This window comes from Schistocerca nitens, chromosome 1, assembly GCF_023898315.1.
Source record: "Schistocerca nitens isolate TAMUIC-IGC-003100 chromosome 1, iqSchNite1.1, whole genome shotgun sequence".
In the NCBI taxonomy this organism is placed as follows: Eukaryota; Metazoa; Arthropoda; class Insecta; order Orthoptera; family Acrididae; genus Schistocerca; species Schistocerca nitens.
Genome location: NC_064614.1, coordinates 1,291,954,080 through 1,291,973,458, shown reverse-complemented (window position 1 = coordinate 1,291,973,458; position 19,379 = coordinate 1,291,954,080). Strand labels below are relative to the sequence as shown.

Below are 19,379 nucleotides of genomic sequence, written 5' to 3'. Positions count from 1 at the left end.
CAGATCTATTGGCTCACCCACTATTCCTTAGTCGTATGTTCATTTCTCTGTCGAATAGTTCTAAAACTCAGTACCATGGTTACCTGTCAACTGACACCAGCCCCTAGACCGCAGCCCCCTACATGAAGACAAATGACAGGAGAACCTTTTCAATATGTTGCTCCATCAACACTACCGAAACCTGTTTTGTACGCCTCTTTACCACACACCCACTCTGTACGCCTCTCCACCACCCGAAAAATCGAATCTGTTGAGAGATAACCCCGGGACGACTGCCACCACACAGCTCGGTACAGCCAGTGACGAGTAGCTGTGTCTGTGTGCACAGTGTAATTGCGGTTTTGTAGCGCTTCCTGTCTTGCCATTAGAGTACAAGTTTGTAATGCACACTGTGGTGAGTGAAAGGTTGACTGGCAGTATTGTCATGATATATTGTGAATAAAGGTAAGTAGACGAGACCTGCGTAAATGTAGGGCGTAGGTAGTCACAAATGACTGCAAATATGAAGCGAAACTTGTCTCTCATCACCTACGTATATCCTCAGACATCTTAACGTCAGAGAATGACGTTGCGGAAACAATGTGTAACGGTTCACGATTTTGCTCCTCGTATAGGGGCCATGCTAATCTTCTCTGTATCCTTTGAATTTTAGTATACGTACCGCCGAAGCAAGTACATTCCAAGGACACTAAGAAGCAGCATCTGTCGTTATCATATCGCTTCAAATATGTCTCGACTCGGGCTTAGCTTTGCTGTGCCGTGACAAAGAGCACAAGACTTACCAAGCGCTAATCTGTCAATCATCTACTGTGAAATATGATTGTTAATAAGTGGTGACGCAAAACTTAGATTGTAGTGCAGCATACTCTCAGCATCCGCCCAGAGCAGCTGCAGTTTCACAGAGCTGCCAATGGGTGGCAACACCAACGTTGCCATATTGCTCACATCTGCACCTTAGTGTCATAGGCATGCCTACGAAACACTCTTCTCCAGTATGTGAAATGAATGAACCTGTTTGTGGCTGGTGTCAGATTTTGAACACTTTCTAAACTGCGGAATAATTTTGCAGAGCCATCAGTAATGATAACACAAGTTTCATTACTATTGCAATGGTACTTTGTAAACGATACTGTACGATTCAGTCTTGGAGCAGAGAATGTGTGGTGTTCTATGTAGGGCACTTTTTATCTGATACTCAAGAATTTACATGTGGTGTACTTGATGTATCTCCAATAGAATAGAAGAGAATCTTAATTGCGAGAATATACATAATAGCCTCATAAACGATCAAGTAGAGCATTCGTAATGTACACGTTGCAAAACCATCCATGCCTGATATGGAACTACACTGGTGTGTTTCAGAGTTGTCTGAGATACTATTTACGGTGGACATTGCGCCACTTTCAGTACAGTAGCCAGTGTTGGAGCTGTGACAGATCCATGGGTACACAGGACAGCTTTACTTGACATTAGTGTTATACTGTGATGTACACGTATGAATGATCACGAGAAAAACCGTATTCAAAAAAATGGCTCTGAGCACTATGGGACTCAACATCTGTGGTCAGATGTCCCCTAGAACTTAGAACTACTTAAACCTAACTAACCTAAGGACATCACACACATCCATGCCCGAGGCAGGATTCGAACCTGCGACCGTAGCAGTCGCGCGGTTCCTGACTGAGCGCCTAGAACCGCTAGACCACCGCGGCCGGCAAACCGTATTCAGGGACTATATGAATAGAGGAAGCAGGTTAGCTTGCGTGTTGGTAACTGCAGTTGTTTGCCAGTGATATGCTGATCAATTGTCACACAGCTAGGGAGATACTGTAGTGCAAAACTAGAACGGATATTTATTAACCGCTTTCAAATTCTAAACCTGAATGGTCACTGCTGCCATGTGGAAGAAATGGTAGTTCCTGATGTTTGTTCCCTTTCCTGACACTTTGAAGCTGGGTAGCGTCTTGTGACTTGAATGGCTCCCTATGTGCTTTTGTGGCAGAGCTTATGCGTATGTAACATGAATATTTCATGGTAACTTTGGTCAAACCTTTCTCTTCGACACGTTATGGGATCAGCTGAAATTGTGACTAGACTCGACTTGTGTGAAAATTACGGGATGCAAAGTGCTACCAAACGATTAGTCAGAGAATTAAGTACTATGTTAATATTAGCATACTAGACTGCTTTCTAGACAGTGTTGTGGCACTCACTGGAGGGTGTTGTGACAAATTGATTTTGGTAACTATATATAACGGTGGATTACCAGTATCTGTGGGGAACTACAATGTGAATCACACTCATGGAGAATAACCAGTGAAATTTTGACATGCCAACTATTGCAGCCAGTGTGTGATTCTAGAATATCAAGTTTTAGAAGCTGCAGTTATCTTGTGTAAAGTCAATGTAATATTTTCAGAGGATGTGTGTCGGTGCAGTGTTTTGTAACGAGATAGAGCTGATGCAAATCAACTTGATTGTTGGAGTAGGCGATGTGACAGCTGATTGTGATACTGACATTTGTTTTTGCGGCATGAAACAAAACACAAATGAAGGTCATATGCGCCCATGTCAAAACCTTAGAAAACTAATAAGAAGAAAAGAGTAAAAACTCTTACACGGCAAGCCCAATCGATGGAAGGAAGCAGAGCTAAGAACAAGAACTTTCTCTTGGTGAAAGGTCCACATAATACGCCATAGAGATAAGGGAGGTGCTGAACTAAAGATTAAATGTCCTTCAACGTAATGCTACGACGGACAAAAAATAAAACGCAGTCGACAGCCCGTGCGTCCTTCGCTAAAAAGGCCGATAACTCAGATGGCAAACATACGTTAGAACGCAAGTGCTTAAAAAAGGACATTCGGTCAGGAAATGGCGTACTCTCAAAGGTTGATCACAATGAGCACGAAGTGGTGGGGAGCACCACTTAACAAGTAGCGATACCTCAAAAGACAGTGCCTGATACGCAACCCAGCTAAAGTGATCTCCTCACGAAGAGAGTTCCGAGAGGAGGTCGCCCAACCCGCTGGGAGGGGCTTAATTCCCCGAAGCTGATTCCCGTGAAGTGGAGACCAGCGGTGATGCCGGAGGGACACCACCTGCTCGCAAATGGCAACACGGAGACCATCACAAGGAATGGAAGAACCAGCGGGCCCAGGTAGGATGACTGCATCCTTGGCAGCAGTGTCAGCAGGCTCGACGTGAGCAGGAACCCACATAAACATCACAGTGGCCCCACCTAGAGTGAGCAAGTAGAGGCTTTCTTGGACCTGCTGCGCTAAGGGATGGACTGTGTACAGTACACAGAGGCTCTGAAGGGCACAGAGAGTCTGAGGAGTGACACAATTAAAAGCCTGTCACCGGATGCGCTGCTGTAAATGTTAAGGACTGTTCCAGAAGCTAATACCGAAAATCGTCGGTGGCCATTACGAAGGCACACCCGACACCTTGGTCTGTCCAAGGGACATCAGTGTACACAATGTTCTGTGCGAAAGTCGAGGAACTTACAGCGAATCCAGAGTGGATTCCTTAGAAAGCGAATGAAGTTGAAGGTGAACACGAGACGTCATACGAAACAAAGTTGGTTACGGGATCACACCCATCGAGAAAGCGGCAGGGTGCGTGAAGTTAAGCTGCCCGAGCAATAGCCGAAAGTGAACTTCAGGAGGTAAGAGAAGTGGGATGCTCCCCATACTAGCAGTCGAAGGAGTTATCGAAGGAGGAGGCATAGAAAGGGTGGACGGGCATGGTAGACAAAGGGCATCCGTATCTGCTGAGTAGCAGATCACGCCGGTATGACAGCAGTAGTTCGCCAGCTTCTGCAAAGAGAAACGGAACTGGGCTGGTGTAAAAGACGCCATTGATCAAACGGATTCCATGATGGCCGATTGTATTTAGGCGGCGTAAGTTGAACGGATGTGCAGATGCATAAACAGGCGTAATCTAGATTCGAACGGACAAAGGGATCGGCACAAATCGAGTAGGGTCGTCCGATCCGCTCCCCAGGAAGTACTGCTGAGGACACCCAGGACACTGAGGGGCAGCAAGCATCCAGGTAAGACGTGTCGGAGGACCAGGAAAGTTTTCTGTCACGCATGGGCCCCAGGAATTTGGTAGTTTCAGCGAATGGAAGAGAAACTGGCTCAAGATGTGAAGACGGTGGAAGAAACGCGTTGTGCCGCCAGAAATTCGCACAAACGGTTTTGTCAGTGGAAAAGCGAAAGACATTGTCGATGCTCCACGATCGAAACATCGCTGAAGACGCCGCTCAAGGAGACAGGTGGGTGGAGAACTGCAACAGATCGCAAAGTCGTTGACGAAAATGGAGCCAGAAATGGTGGGCGGGAGGCAGGCCATGCTGGGGTCAGTGGCTGTAGTGAAGAGGACGGCACTCAGGAGGAGCCCTCAGGTACTGTTTTTTCCTGGATAAACGTATCCGACTTGGCAGAACCCACACGGACCTTGAGAACTCTGTCTTTTAAAAATTCCCAAAGAAGATGGGGCAGGCGACCTCGGAGGCCCCACGTGTATAAAGTAAGGAGGTACCAGTCCTCCATAAAGTGTCGTGGACTTTCTCCAAATACAAAATTTAAAAAATAACACAGCCAGTTTGGTATTTCCACAGAAAATCAGTCATGACATAGGTTGACAACTTGATGAGATGTTCAACTGCAGAACGGCGCGCTCGAAATCCACATTTTGCAGTCGTTAGTAAATTGCGAGACTCCAGCCACCAGACCAACCAGGCATGAACCATACGTTCCATCACCTTGGAAACACAGCTGGTGAGAAAAATTGGGTGCTAGATAGGAGGAGGGTGTTGTCATTACTGAGCTTTGGTGTGGGTATGACAGTCGCTTAACGCCAGCGTCTGTGAAATTTGCAATCTTCCCAGATGCGATTGTATAAAGGAGAAACACGTTGCCTGCAAGAGAAAGGTACTCCAACATACGAATGCGAACATCATCCGGCCCTTGGGCGGAAGATCTGGATGAAGTGAGAACTTGATCTAGCTCCCTCATTGTAAAGGCGGCATTGTAGCACTCACGATTTTGAGAGGAGAAGGGTATCAGCATCGCCGCCTCCACTCATTTCCGATGGAGAAAGGCAGGATGATAGTGGATACAGCTCGAAATATCCTCAAAATAGCGGCCTAAGATGTTGGAGAAATGAGTGGGGGTACACAATGACATCTGCTACGCTCAGGCCGGAAACTGGGGAATGGACCTACGTCCCAGAGGACCGACGGAGGTTGGCCCACATGACGGAAGAGGAACTGTGAAATCCAGCTAGCTTTTCTTGCTATTTCAAAGAATGTGACGACTCTGCGTACGCCACTGTTTGTAACGAATGCAATTCGCCGTCGTAGGATGGCGAATTGCGGCGGTAAGGATAACGTTTGTAAGGTATTCTACCTGATCATCACAACTGGGAAATTTTATTTGGCCAATGTCGCCAGGGAGCATTAAAACCTCCATTAAGCCTTAGAAAGTTGCCAGTTGTGCTTACGTATAGGTTGGGTAGAAGTCAGCAAACTGATAGCACACACAAATGGTCGCTCGATTATGTGTCGGAGAGAACTGACTGCTTGAAACGACGAGCAAGCTGGGCAGTGCAGAACGGGAGGTCCAAATGGCAATAGGTGTGCGTGGATTCTGAAGGGAACTTTGGTTCTCCAGTGTTAAGGCAGATGAGGTTGAGGTGATTGAGAAGGTCAGCCGAGAAGGCAGCATTTGGAAAGGTTCTGGATGAGCCCCATAGTGGATGGTGTGCATTTAAGCCACTGAGCAGCAAAAAGGGGTGTTGGAGTTGACCAATAAGCTGGAGGGAGTCTGCCCTTGTGACACCGAATGACAGAGGGATGTAGACGTTGCAAAGAGAATAGGTGAGTCGAGGAAGGAAAATGCGAACTACAACAGCTTGTAACCATGTGTTCAGTGACATGCTTTGACTGTCAACGTCATCCCGGATGAGCAAGCGTATCTCCCCTACGAGATGGAATTCCATCCTCAGGGGGAAGGTCAAAGTAGCCCGGAAAGAACCGTGAGAGATCAAAAGATTGGCGAGGACGAAATTTTCTTTCCTAGAGGCAGAAAACAAGTGGATGCTAGGATTCAAAGAGCAGTCGTAATTCCTCCTTGTTGGATCTAAGGCCGCGAACATTCCATTGGAGGAGAGTCATGATGGGGAAATGGGAGAGGGAAAAAATGAAGGGTTATCACCTCAGCGACTACAGAGTGCCAGCCTGCAAAGATGTGACTGACGAAGTCGGGATGAGGGCTACACTTAGCACGGAAGGCCAAGGCCCCTATAATGTCACTCCTTAAACACAACTACTACCTAATCAACAAATTAAGTTTATTCAAAGACGATATTTATAACAGCTAACAGACAATCAACAAGTGGCCATCTTTAAGAGAATACCAAAATATCACGGACAGCGTGCTTCTCAAGCAAGGCAACAAATTGCAGTTATCAAAACTGACTTAGAGATGAGCCACAGAAATTTCAATACCTAAAGGAACAATGAATTTCAATCAGAAGGTGATTTAAAGAAATGTGGCACAGATAAGTTATTGAAAGGAGCAATAATTTGCAATATAAAAGTGATTGATGCTGCTTGTGTTATTTGGCTCCTTAACGAACTGGTCTTCGTTTCATAAAAGTTACAATTTAATACAATCAATTCCAAGCAAGTTAAAAAACCTATTTTCTTTAAATATAAATGAAACACGTTAAATGTTTACCAAACGGGCAGTAACGCAAGGCTGCCCTGGGCAAAAGGTGACTTAACTTAAAATGCTGGAAGCTGCAGGCCAGCCGTTCAAAACAACACCTAAACGCTGGGCCTAACCGGGAGTCACTTCCCATTAGACGGCACGTCAAAACTTCTGCCCACCCCAACTCGCAGAAAACTGCCATGTCTTCTGCGGTCTGTTTGTGTTCCAAACACCAACCAAAGATCAATTAATATAAGTTAAGAGATCAATAAACATTGAAATAAATGCACACATATAAAATTCTACGTACAAATGATGGCTCTTTATAGAATACGAGCCTTTACTACCGAGCCGATCTGATCACGTAAGTGTAGAAAAGTTGTCGAAAGTTTTCTAAGAGATAGTATCGACAGCAATTGAGAGGTATATACCACATAAATTATTAAGTGATGGTACTGATCCCCCACGGTACACAAAACGGGTCAGATCGTTGTTGCAGAAGCAACGAGAAAAGCATGCCAAACTCAAAAGAATGCCAAATCCCCAAGATTGGCAAAGTTTTACAGAAGTCGAAATATGGCTCGTACTTCAATGCGAGATGCTTTTAATAATTTCCACAACGAAATTCTGTTTCGAAATCTGGCAGAATTCCCAAAGAAATTCTGGTCATACATAAAGCACACCAGTGGCAAGACGCAATCAATACCTTCAATGCGCGATAACAACGGTGAAGTCACTGATGACAGTGCCACTAAAGAAGAGTTATTACACACGATTTTCCGAAACTCCTTCACCAAAGAAGACGAAGCAAATATTCCTGAATTCCAATCAAGAACGACTGCCAGGATGAGAAACATAGAAGTAGATATCCTCGGAGTAACGAAGCAGTGCCGGCCGGTGTGGCCGTGCGGCTCTAGGCGCTTCAGTCTGGAACCGCGTGACCGCTACGGTCGCAGGTTCGAATCCTGCCTCGGGCATGGATGTGTGTGATGTCCTTAGAACTACTTAAACCTAACTAACCTAAGTTCTAGGGGACTGGTGACCACAGATGTTAAGTCCTATAGTGCTCAGAGCCATTTGAACCATTTTGAACGAAGCAGCTTAAATCACTTAATAAAGGCAAGGCCTCCAGTCCAGATTATATACCAGTCACGTTCCTCTCAGAGTATGCTGATAAAATAGCTCCTTATTTAGTAATTATATACAACCACTCGCTCACAGAAAGACTGGAAAATTGCTCAAGTCACACCAATACCCAAAAAGGGAAGTAGGTATAATCCGCTGAATTACAGGCCTATATCACTAACGTCGATTTGCAGTAGGGTTTTGGAACCTATACTGTATCCGAATATTACGAAGTACCTCGAAGAAAACGATTTATTGACACATAGTCAGCACGTTTTCAGAAGATATCGTTCTTGTGAAACACAATTAGCTATTTATACCCATGAAGTAATAAGTGCTATCGACAGGGGATGTCAAATTGATTCCATATTTCTAGATTTCCAGAAGGCTTTCGACACCGTTCCTCACAAGCGCCCTCTAAACAAACTACGTGCCTACGGAGTTGTGCGACTGGATTCGTGATTTCCTGTTAGAAAAGTCACAGTTCGTAGTAATAGACGGAAAATCATCGAGTAAAACAGAAGTAATATCTGGCGTTCCCCAAGGAAGTGTTATAGGCCCTCTATTGTTCTTGATCTATATTAACGACATAGGAGACAATCTGAGTAGCCGTCTTAGATTGTTTACAGATGATGTTGTCATTTACCGTCTTGTAAAGTCATCAGATGATCAAACGACTTGCAAAATGGTTCAAAAATGGCTCTGAGCACTATGGGACTCAACTGCTGTGGTCATAAGTCCCCTAGAACTTAGAACTACTTAAACCTAACTAACCTAAGGACAGCACACAACACCCAGCCATCACGAGGCAGAGAAAATCCCTGACCCCGCCGGGAATCGAACCCGGGAACCCGGGCGTGAGAAGCGAGAACGCTACCGCACGACCACGAGATGCGGGCACTTGCAAAATGATTTAATAAGATATCTGTATGGTGCGAAAAGTGGCAATTGACCCTGAATAAGGAAAAGTGTGAAGTTTTCGCGTATTCGAAATTTAGCTGATTTCTTTTAGTACTCTTGTGGATAAGTCACACAAATCTGAAGGCTGTAAATTCAACTAAATACTGAGGGATTACAGTCACAAATAACCTAAATTGGAACAATCACTTTGAAAGGGTCCTGTAGCCACCTTTCATTAGTCCGTGAGCCCAATTTCACAGACGGTGGCGTAGTCTGCTGCAGAAAGTCTGCGATAGTCGTACAGAATAGCCAACTCTCGTAGTGGTTAAGTCGGCAAAGAGGTTTCCGCTACTTGTGAGAAATCCACCTGCGTTAGGTTGGTGGGGGAAATGGCATCTTGGGGTTTTCCGGTCCACGCGGAGCGTGGAAGAGGCTGGAGAAGCGGGAGGCAGTCTGCCGCCGGTACGGGAAGCGTGCTCCAGTCGAAGAAGGGTGAGTTGGACTGACCGCGTGGCGCGTTGTCACATAGAGAGGGGAGCTTTTAGCTTTTGGTCTCGAATTTCGTCTTATAAAGATTTATTTGCTGGGTTGCAGCAGGGAATGGAAGGCTTTTGTAGACTTTCAGTTGATTCCCAATGTAGTCTTGACTTTGATCCGTGAGGGGAACGCAGCACAAAGGAGTTGCATATGTTGAAGTGCCCTCGGTTCAGTGTGAATGTTTATGTGCCTACAACTGTGTGTGTATGCTTCTAATCTTTTCCGGATCTTGGTAATTTTTGAGTATTTGTGAATTTTCTTTGTCTCATGTGACTAAAATTTGGCCACGGTCCATAGAAATTGTCTCCGCGGACCGAGTGGGCACGCGAGTCTGTTATGAAACGTATAGTATTTCACAAGCAATTGTACATAGTTAGCATGCAACAGCAGTCTATAGATGCACTACATCAATGTTTTAAGGAATAAATAATTTTGCCTTCAATCTTATCTAGTGTACCGATGTTACGTCGCCGTTACCTTCGCCATTTACCTTGTAGTTTTCCTTGTTGGCCCATCGATAGCGTTTCCATGTGCACAGGTGTAGTGATTAGTGTCCCTTTTTTTTATCTGAAACAAATGCTCTGGAATAGATCGTGTTTTCACGAATCTTGCTGCAGGCTGCACTTACGCATGGTGTTCACGCCCTCTTTACTTTACTCAATATTTGATTCACGGGAAGAATGCCTGGATCATATTAATAATTACATCCCATTCTTTATCAATGACTTTACAATGAATGTTCTTTTGTGAGTTTTTCTTATTAATAAACTAAGTAATTTTCCGACTCAGTGCTACCTCTTCTTTGTCGTGTGGCTAGAGTTGGTGGCGACCCTATCTTTTACATTGATTTCAGTGTCAAATAGCATTTTCTTATTCAAAGTGCGCGTGGCTCTTTTAGCTATCAGGATACATTCAAAGGGCGCTTCATGCTTCTTACACATAGCGTCCTTTTATTCACGCTACTTATACATGGCTTACCCTGCTCACGGATTTCGGTAAACCAGAGATCTTCTGATGCGCAGTGAGGATTAGTTATTTTCGGTTGGATGTGCTAATTGGTATATTGTCTTTCTGTGATACAGATTTTACGTGAACTTATGATATAGGTGTGCATTTTCTTACATGTTTTATCTAGTATATGTATTACTGTATAGAAATTGTGATTTAGTATTCAATTGTGTTACAAGTGTGGGTTGACTCTTGTCCTGTGGCGTGTATCGGTGTCATATAGTAAATCTTGAGTGCTTTGTGGGGACTGTGAGTCCATTAGGAGACTTTGGCATTATTCTTGTTGTATTTTGGAGCACGGAGTAACTATCCTTATGATGGAGACGCGTAGCTGTTCAGGGAGCCGCGATCGGAAAAACCTGCCAGACAATAACCCTGAACAAGGACGAGGTCAAAACGTCGAGTCCGACCAGGAGCGAAACGCGGAAAACGCAAGTACAAGTGTTGTGTTGTCCATCCTGAGCCCGCCGTAGTGATTTCGAATCATTCGATAGATGCAAATTCATTACAGGCTATGCTACGACAATTACTAGACAGTAATAGGAGACATATCGAGGAAGTGAATAAAAAACAAGCAGAAGAAAATAGGAGGCATATCGAGGAAGCGAATAAAAGATTGACTAGTGAAATAGTACAGGGGGTTGGGGAGAAACTGGCGATCATTGACCAACGCATCTCCGCCTTAGAAGAGGGGCACCAAGTCATTAGCAAGCAGGTGATGGAGCAAGAAGAAAGGTTCGCTGGGAATATACGTATACTAGCAGAACAATGCCAGAGTGAACAAGCGGCTCTTGTGTCCCGAATAGAGGACACTGCGTCTAAGTGCCCGGTCCACCATAGCGCGCAGGTAGAAACCCTTGAGAGGCACCCACTTGCCTTACTCATACTGTGGCATCAAGCAGTCAGGCCTGCAAGATGAGTGGTCCGCCAAGCGAGTGGATTCTTTCTTAATTTATCGAGTAACATGAACTCTCGTATCTCACTATTTAGTTACAAATTACCTTCCTGTATGAATAATACGCAACGGAAACGCATATCTGACTATCAGTGATTTACAGAACTCTGACTGTACACTACGCACTGGCAATACCACATTTTCTTTTTGTCTTTTATGTAACGGCTTTTATTAACACGTGGCCATCGCACTGAATATGAGTGGCGCACACATTATAAATTTGGGACATTATGATAACATACAACCCGAAGGAAAAGGCTGCCAATCTTTTTCTTTTCACTATCTTATTTATTCCTAAACACACAAATTCTATAACCTACAACAATATCACATGAGAAATTCCGCCCAATGGGCATGGCTTTACATTAGTGAATCTCTATATTATGGTCTTGTAATTTATTTAAGGCTACAGTGCACTTTCTGGATAGGCTGGTGGATCTTTTATTATACCTCACACTTCGACTCTCACAATCATCACGAAACTTTCCTCCAGATCGAGCGATACAGAAGGAACAAGCATAACCCACAAATCTTTTGAAACTACCTTGCTACTCCCCCATGCAAACCACACATACCCAAATTACATGACATACACCACACAACAGTATGAAATACTAAACACTAAATAGTCACAACATTATCACTTTCAGCTTTCCCACTTCAATCAATATTTATCCCAGTTTCACACGACACTGCCCCACTTTGTAATTCTACTTTCCTACTGTGAACTCTGGAGATAAATGCACGTCTTCCTGTGCAATGCAAGCCAAGTGGCGTTGCTGGATAGACGGCCGACTCACCTTGATTCTCTCTCAGAGTTTAAATCTAGCGTCACACGGAATCATATCATGCAATTTAATATTAAGCACACACGCGAGTCCTCAACTGATACCATGGACGAGTACTTCTCTTTGTCCTTTGTCTCATACACAGATTGAGACTCACACAGTACTCACCACGTGGAAGTACTCGTCTCTAATTTCAAGTCCTGCACACGTAATTTCTTAAATATTTCGACTTATGATACACACGCTATTTCTTAAATATTTCAACTTATTGTACACACGCTAGTAATTCAGCTTAACTTAAGCACACGGAAGTATCTCAACTTATAGCTACATGTGGTTTCATTGTGACCGTTGGTCACTTCCGAAGATTACTACAATCCCCTTAATATTACCTGCCTGACATTTAATTCTCCCCACAAAAGTTCCTGAGATAGAGAAATTATTAATTCAAACTACTCTTAAATATTCCACATGCATACCATACCTCCACTCTTTCGTCATTACGGAGCACAGCAAAAACAGGTCTTAACGGCAGAAGATCCAGCGGCAGAGTGCTGAAACATGGCCGTTCTCTAGGTCCTCTCGCACCTATCTCCAGGTGGGGGAAGACCATGCTACCCTATTGGTCAGCCACATTTCAGGTGCTCAAAGCTCTGGTAAATTTCATGTCTTTGGTCCCACCAAAGGTGGCCAACGGATCGACTCAAAGATGATCATATATTCATATTCACTATCTGTGGTTAGCAGACGACCATACATTCATTCATTTCACAGATCTCACCAAACTGGATGTAGGGATTTACTTTGTGGGAGTGCACATCCGATCAATTAAATAAATAAATTGTCATTCTTTCCCACACTGGTATCCAGCTTCGCTGCATTAATTGAAATTGAGTTATTTTTACACAAAAAATGTGTTGTTCTGACAAGAATAATGAAGTATTTTGTACCTATTTTCAATGTTGGGCGGTACTGTACCCTTACACCACCGGCTACCCATGCAGAAAAAAATGGCACGGTACTATCCTTGCAATGTGAGGGTAGTTCTGAACATTTTTTTTTTTTAAGAAAGCTGTATTAGAACAAACTTAGCAAGTCATCAAAATACCCAGGAGGAGACCTTAGCCCCTGGTGACCTCAAATAGACGACCAAATGCTGTTACTTTACCAAATTATTGACACAGTTGTTCCATTATTGTACTCTCCACAATCCGGAGTAACGTACACATACAAATTTACATCAATCCAAATGACAAATAAAACATTACATCATAAAAATAAAAAATATTGGTGAGATAAAAATTTGCTTAGTTACTGGGATCTTCGTTATTTTTATGAGTAATCCAAACTTCACTAATTCTATGACAAATAAAAAATACTAATTGTACTCATGAAATTTTAAATAGCTCACCGTCCAAACACAGAACAAGTAATCTGACATTCATAAATTGCGTTGTAATAATCTTTACACAGCAATGTCTAAACACAAAACAAAATCAGCAAAAGAAAAAATTTCGTACACTAGTTACACGTAGAATGTCAGGCTCCATACCATTACCCTAAAATATACCTCAAACCTAAAGAGAAATAAAACTGAGAAGAAAAACAATGAAATATACAAGTTACATACTGGTTACGTAATATAGTTCGTCTAAGACATCATGTCATACCTCATTAACTGTCATCACCTAAGCAATTGCCACAACTACTCGACAGTGAGTTTAACCTTATCCTTATCCACCAGTACAAATCAACTTTGATCAATACACGCAGTAAATAGTGTAGCAATAAGTGCTTGAATCCACCAGTAGCTCTCTTATCTTACTCTACTGCTTATTTCTCTGTTGTCACACATTTGGACGACAAGAACTTGCATTACGACTAGCCTTCGTTACACTTTAATGTGAAATATCACCACTGTGATAATAAAATAAGTGGCTTCAGTCAACACACCAACAAGATCATTACTGTCCACGACATCAAAATGCATCAATTAATTCCGATATTTGTTGTGCAATGCAAACTCTTGTCCCCTGTGACAACCTTACTGATCAAAGCTACAAGAGCCAGCCACTACGTTAGTATTACGCCACTGGCTAATAATTAAAGCATCATTGTACCAAATATTCTAATAAACATGCTACGTGAACTTGCCAACCCAGAACAAACCAAAAAACAAACACTAACTATTCTAAACACAAATGTTAATGAAATACAATTACACTTGCTGTCCATTCAGGAATGAAACATATAAAAAAAGAAAACATTTACACAATTACAAATACATTATCCCCTATCTTGCGAGTCACACGGAAACATTTCATTCTGTGATTTTCTTGGCGTCAAAAAGTTGCTGATAGTTTTCCTAGAAACACTGTCTCGGTGTCAAAGCTCTCCCATGGTTACCCGGACGAAAGTCTTTAAGTCACTCAAATCGGCGTTTTGAACACGCACTGAACAGTAAACTGTATCTCACATTAAACACAAATGTCATAGTCACTCTCAGCGCACCATCCACACGAATCTGGTTGTCCAGAAATGGCCCTACAGCTACTATTACCCACGGTTCTGTCCTTTCAGTTCATGGTGTAATTAAAAGTCGTAAGTTCCAACAAACAGCACTTATTCCCGCGCCAATTCAAGAAATGTCTCCTACTACAGACGCAAATGTCAATGTCCCACTCTAGTTTCTTGCGTAATTACAATAATTAGTCACCAAACGACAACTGTTCTCTTCAAGAATACCAAGTGTCCCACATGCAGTTCACAAAGTACACTTAACAAGTCACTGCCAAAAGTTTATGGATCCCACCATTCAGTGGTCAAGACAAAACAAAACGATCGTCCTGTCTGTAAAGACAAAATCTTTTCCACCACTCACAACGTGGAAACACCAGTCCTTCACTTTCCACCTTATGGAGATGTAACGAGCAGTCATCTTGTTTCACGGCTCCACAGTCCAGTACTAGTTAATAGTTGCTGGTAACAAATGCCCGCCGGGCTCTGCCACGCGTCGTCCATTCTGCCGTGGCGCCGCTGCGCGCCCCGTTGAGCAGAAGAAACCACCCGCTGTTGCCTCCACGGGATACTTTCCCCAGTCGTAAGGGTGGCGGAACTCATGAATGGCCAGTGGTACGTGTGTGTCGCCCCAGGCCGTTGACCTGCTGTAGCGGGCGCGTGGAGTGTACCTCGACCGGCAGTGGAGTGGGGAGTGCCGCGGCTCTGTCGCCTGTCGCCATGGCGACGTCAGCTCGGCCCGTTAGCGGTATGGGCGTTATGACACCCAATCAGCCAGACCTTCCGTGCATCTCGCAACATTACAGACAAAAGGATATTCCTACACTATTTAAATACTCATTGATTACATGTATGATCTATTAGATACATTGGTAATAAAAGAATCTTTGTTCTAAAAAACATAAAATTATACACCCTAGTTTTCTACCCATACAACATCAACACTTATCCATCCCTTTTCTATAGACAGCCCACACTCGTGCTATTCATTGTACCTGTCGTCCCTCATACAAAACATGAAAGTGTAAAAAAAACAAAAGGAATAATAAGCAATCTATACTGCTCATAATTACAATATCAAATAGTAGGCTACTCTAACATCCTATCATAGTGAAGATATTAGAAACTGTTTATTCTAAAACTACAATATACAATGAACTTTTGTGCTTGTGACAGACTGAAATTATAACCCCTTGAAAGTGTTCTAACAAAAAACGAGAAAATAATCTACACAGCTCACTATTACCTACCACATGTTATTAAATATTAAACTACTTTAACATCGTAACACAATAAACATTTTAGAAACTCGTGACTCTAAATCTACAACATACAATGCACCTTTGTGCTTGTGACAGACTGAAATCAGTATCTCTTTACATATTTTACATTTTATTATATATAACAACATTTCTAGGACATATATGAACCATCCACATGATGTCAGATCCTGACCTGCCATCGAGGTTCATCCCAATCAAACAATAAAACACAATAATGTTTTAGTTATGGATCGGTAGCATTCCCTTTACAGGAGTGTGCGCATTGATCACACTAAATTCTACGACTCTCACTCACCAGACATCAAATTTTCCCTCTCATTCAATCCATTGATACACTAAAAGAATAGGTCTAGAAGTCAGCTAACCTTAACACCACCACACTCACGACAACATACCATACCTTTGCTCCCTTATACTCAACCACATAACACATGAAGCTGTTTCGGAGATAGCATTCCAGTCTCCGAATTCGTCCTTTTACTCTGGCACCTCTCTCCATCGGCTTACCTCTGCATTCCCTTTACTGATCAATGCTCCTGCTAAATATCACTTTAGAATAGCGACATTTCATCTAAGAACAAAAAATACACAAATTATTCAACCTGCAAAATAACAGTACACATTATTGGTACCGTTTTGATTAGTTATACTGGTACCAGGCTACAACAACAACAAAAAATATTATTTTTTTGCCAAATCGCAAATGTTATGCTAAGAATTAGATCTACACTTATATTACATCTTACGTCAGTATTCCACAACGTTCACCATCCGGATCTCATACTCCCTTTATGTCCTTTCACATTGTGCAGTTGTCCTCATCTCTTCATTCGTCTTTCGGCTCTCTGTCCGTCCATTACTCCATCATTTCCTGGTCTTCCTTCGCCATTGGCATCAATCTCTATTGCAGCATACACAGGCCTCTCTGTAACATACATCTAAGACATATCCACATTATTCAATTCTACTCACCTTTATTTACCACTGTTTCATCACGTCGACTCTCTCTTTATTAATCACACTGCTTCACGTCGCTTCTCTCCTTATATGTCACCTTCATCCACTTCTATTTATCACGTCGCTTCTCTGTCTACCATCTTTATCCACTCATTAATCATCACGTCGTTTCTGCTTGATCCTTTTTCATATGACAAAAAATACGTACATACACCACTCTGTCGACTCCTGTTCATGACTCATTCGACCAGTCTATTCCGTCATACTTCCTGACATCCCGCCTGAAAATTCTTATGTTCGATTTGATCCTGCACAACGTTACACACCACAAATAAATACACTGACTATCTACCATAAATTGCCTACTTTAGATCTATCCTTAACTTTTCCATAATTTGATGTTAGAAATGTGATGAAGCCCACGAGACTGTTTTCCCTTGATCGTCTCAATCAGTACAGCATTTTCATGGACAATGCGCCTCACTCTGAATGGTCCACTATACACAGTAAAAAATTTGCTAGTTAGGAATCTGTGCTTCTTCGATAATCGATGAGTTTTTATTAGAACCTTGTCTCCTACTGCCAATTCGATCTTACGGATCTTTCCTTTCTGCTTCTCCTGCCTATCCTTAGCTGCTTTCTTAATACGCTCTATCGCAACCTTGACAATTTCTGTGTGCCTCTGCTTTCCTGATCGCGGAAAATCTACCAGCTCCCTGACTCGGTATGGTGGTGGTTCATTCGTTAGTACCGAAATTGGTGATAAACCAGTTGCTCCATGTGGTAGCTCATTGAGGATGTCCTGAAAATCTTTGAGAAAAATACTCCAACTTCTATGTTGCTTTTGGCAATAGATCTTACACAATTTTCCCAGTTCTTTTACCACTCTTTCACTGGGGTTACTTGCAGCATGGTATCGGGATATGAACACCGGTTTTATCCTTCTTCTCTTCAGTGTGGTTAGCCATTGTCTGGATCTATATTGCGGTCCATTGTCAGCTATGAACTTTTCTACAGTTCCTACTTCTCGCAAAAAGTTTTTAACGATAGCTGCTGCTACTGTCCTTCCCGTCGCACGTTTCAATGCGGTAAAAGTCACATATTTTGACACCAATTCCACTGCTACTAAAACATATCTATATCCCTGCACTGACTTAGGTAGCGGGCCAAACAAATCTGTTGCTCCGAATTCCCTCAGTCTACCTGGCACTATCGGAAAAAGCGGTGCTTTGCATGAGATAGTTAACGATTTTGCCTTCTGGCACAATTTGCAACTACCAAGCACGTTCTTGATCCTCCTCTCCATACTAATGAAATAAACTGATTCGCTTAACTTCTTACAGCATTTCCTTGCCCCGTAATGCCCGTAACTTAGGTGCGTGTACCAGATCAGCTTGTTGAGTACTTCATTCGGTATACACAACACCCAGTCCTGTGTGTTCGGATTTCAACGGTAGAAAAGGACCCCGTTCTGAATTGTATAAAAGCGCGCTATATTGGCATCTAAGTTCGCTCTAACTCTGTCCTTCACCATTCTCCATGACGCGTCTTTATGCTGCTCTTTCGCGATATTTGTGAGTACCGCCCCTATGTATTTCTCGAACGGCACGCCCTGCATATACAATATATCATATCTGTTCTCGTTTACCTCCTCATCAAAGCATTGACCATGACCTACTCGGTTCCTTGACAACGCATCTGCCACTATATTCTGTGGCCCAGGAATATACATGACCGAAAACTGAAACTCCTGTAAATAGAGTGCCCACCTAGCGAGTCGTCTATGGTTAAGTTTGGCCGACATCAGAAACTGTAGTGACTTGTGGTCAGTATAGATTTTAGTATGCCTTCCATACAAATAGTATCTAAACTTACTAAAACCCCATACTATTGCCAAAGCTTCAAGCTCAGTTACCGTGTAATTTCTCTCAGCTTTGCTAAGCACTCGGCTCGCAAATGCAATAGGTTGTTGTATTACTTCTCCTCCTTGCTCTTGCTCTTGGAACAATGTTACCCCAAGTCCACTACGGGAACTGTCCGTGGCCATACAAAACTCTTTCCCTAGGTCTGGATGCCCGAGAAGAGGTGCCGATAGCAGTGCCTTCTTTAACGCCTCATACTCTTCCTGTGCGACAGGGTCCCAATTCCATACCGTTTTCTTTCCAGTCAGCTGACATAGTCTGGGTGTCGCTGCACCCCCAATCTTAATGAACCTCCTGTAAAAATTGATTAATCCTAAATAACCCCGTAGCTGACGTTTTGTTCTTGGCACCGGAAAATCTCTGATTGCTTCGAGTTTGTCTGGATTTGGTCTTATTCCCTCTGGTGTCACAATGTGACCTAGAAACTCGATTTCTTTTCGTCCAAATTCTGACTTTCCCAAATTCACGGTCACCCCATGTCTCTCCAGTGCACCGAGCAATATGCCTAACGTTCTATTGTGGTCTTCCCAGTTTCTTTCTGCTATCAGGACATCATCCACGTACTGTGTTACGTTGTCTTTTATTTCATTAGGAATGACAGTATTTAGCGCTCTGATAAATGCCGCGGACGATACATTTAACCCAAATGGTAGTTTCCGGAATTGAT

The 19,379-nt window shown here is 43.0% G+C and overlaps 1 pseudogene; it reads right to left on the bottom strand.

Moving 5' to 3' along the window:
* Nucleotides 1-575: 575 nt before the first annotated feature.
* LOC126205467 (U6 spliceosomal RNA) lies at nucleotides 576-676 on the bottom strand (annotated as a pseudogene).
* Nucleotides 677-19,379: the final 18,703 nt, after the last annotated feature.